Source organism: Penaeus monodon, chromosome 32 (assembly GCF_015228065.2).
Source record: "Penaeus monodon isolate SGIC_2016 chromosome 32, NSTDA_Pmon_1, whole genome shotgun sequence".
Classification (NCBI taxonomy): domain Eukaryota; kingdom Metazoa; phylum Arthropoda; class Malacostraca; order Decapoda; family Penaeidae; genus Penaeus; species Penaeus monodon.
This window is the reverse complement of record NC_051417.1, coordinates 13,560,152-13,562,586: the sequence shown is the minus strand read 5'-3', so window position 1 is coordinate 13,562,586 and position 2,435 is coordinate 13,560,152. Positions and strand designations below refer to the sequence as shown.

Below are 2,435 nucleotides of genomic sequence, written 5' to 3'. Positions count from 1 at the left end.
TCCATGTTCTCAAGGACTGTGGCGGATACAATACGTCGGGGGGGGATTAAAAAAAAAACACTGTAATCTGTTATATCCCAGTTATCACGTATGAAAGAAAGAGTGGAAAATGTGACGATTTCTCTATACTGACGTGTAAAGTGTTATAGGTTGTTTCTATTTTTGGTGGATATTAATGAGTATACGCAAACACATGAGAATAAGTACAGACTGTACCGCTATCGTGGAATTGCCTTGATAGTAATCTTAGATTAAAAAAAAGAGAGAGAGAGAGAAAAAAAACATTGTTACCTTTGAGTATAGGTTGTTTGCATGCTCTCTTGAAAAGCCATTCATTATTTTGTATTGTTTGTTGGTTGTTTCTTTTCCACTTCCAAGAAAAACATATAATACAGATTGATAAATGATTGTAAAGAAGGGTCTCCAAAAAACCTATACTCAAACCTAATATTGTTATTTTTATTATCTCTGTTTATTTTCCAATCTCCATGGGCAAATGATATAGACAGGGCATTCAGTGTATGCGAAACCGTCTCAAAAGAAAAAATAAAGTTGCAATGCAAGCTTGATGGTATGACAGTGGCAAGGAAGTATATTAAATGTTAGATCAAGTAAGGAAAATTTGAAAAGCAAAACAAACAGACAAACAGAATTAGAAGTACTCTTAATTTCGTAACAAACGAATATATAACTTTTATATTCGTCATTTCTCAACTGAATTGGTATTATTTGTACTCTTAGGATATTGTTGATGAATGCCAAATCACAAGGTTGATTAAAATGAAGTGAATAAAATTGCAGTTTTCTCTTACCAGGCAGAGTTTTCTGTAGACACCCGTACCTGAGCGCAGCATAGGATGAGGATAAAGCTCAGAGTTCAAGTCAGCGGCCTCGTGAGGAGCCCAGAGTCGGCTAGGGTCAGCGCTGGCAGCAGGAGGACGGTGCCCAAGTCAGCCCTGAGGAACCACAGTTAACCCCGCCCTGCCGACTCGGCCTTCGACATGTCCAGGTCGCGGGGGAAGCTCGTGCTAGCCGAACTGGAGATCGAGATGCCGTGTGATTGTGGGAGTGCGCCTCACGTGGTCTGCCTCAGTACCATCACCGTCTTCACCGTTTTCGGGAACGCCCTCGGTCATCGTGTCCTGTTCACGTATCGGCCGTTGAGATCGTGCACAGAACTTCTTCATCGCGTCCGCATGGGCCGTGGCCGACCTGACGGGGTGGCCGTGTTCGTGCTGCTTTCGGCGCCGTCAAACCATCCTCGGGAAGGGATCTTCGGCCTCCACTCCTTCGGTTCTGGCTCACCATCGACATCTTGTGATGCACGGCTCCATCCTCAAACCCTGTTGCGCCATCGCTCTCGACCGCTACTGGGCCATCAGCGACGCCATCAACTACGCGCAGAAGACAGCGAAACCCGGAGGCGCTGTGTGGCCATGATCGGCCTGGTGTGGGCCATCAGCGTGGCCATCGCCTGCCGCCGCTGTTTCGGCTGGAACGACTGGCCCGAGGTCTGCACGCGCGTCACGCCCTGCACGCCACCCAAGCAAAAGGGTTACGTCATCATTTCCTCAGCGGTCCTTCAACTGCCCGCTGCTCATCATGGCCGTCCTCAACGTCAGATCTTCCGCTCCTCCGCAGCAGGGCTCCGAAAGCGCGTCTCCAGGCACAGGCCAAGTGCTCGGCCTCGGAAAACCTCGGTTTTTTTCGCGGATAGACAACATCTCGACGTTATGTGGCGCCCGCCCGCGACCCGCCCCGCCCGCGCCCTCAGCGTTGGACTACGCGGGCGCCCGGACGACGACGCGCAGCACGTCGGCGGCGCCAAGGGAAACGCCCCCACGCTCCCAACGAGACAGCGAGATCCAGCAGGGTCATCCTGAGGAGACGCGGAAGATCTCGATGTCGAAGGAGCGTCGCGCCGCCCGGACGCTGGGCATCATCTGGGCGCCTTTCGTGGTGTGCTGGCTGCCCTTCTTCCTGATGTAACGTGGTCCTGGCTATCTGCCCGACGTGCGCGCCCCCCGAGCCCAAGCTCAGCGCCTTCGTCTCATCTGGCTCGGCTACGTCACTCGGCCACTCAACCCCGTAATACTACACCTTCTTCACAAAGACTTCTCGAGAGCCAGTCGCCAGGATCCTCAGGCGACCCAGCAAGTGAACGGGCGAGCGGGCGAAACGTGGGAACGGAGCGAACGTAGGGAACGGGAGACGGGCGAACGTGTGAACGTGGGAACTGGAGACTGTGTGAACGGGGCGAAAGTCGTTGAACGTGGGAACTGGAGAATGTTTGTGAACGGTGCAAAACGTGTGACGTGGGAAACTGGAGAATGTGTGAACGGTCGAATGTTGAAGGGGGCGAACGTGTGAACGTGCTGCAACATCCAACGTGGGAACGGTCGAATGTTGTGAACGTGCGAAACGTATGTATGCTC

General features: G+C 51.9%; 1 pseudogene; it reads left to right on the top strand.

Annotated features, from left to right (window-relative positions):
* Positions 1–980: 980 nt before the first annotated feature.
* LOC119593555 lies at positions 981–2,161 on the top strand (annotated as a pseudogene).
* The last annotated feature ends 274 nt before the right edge of the window (positions 2,162–2,435 follow it).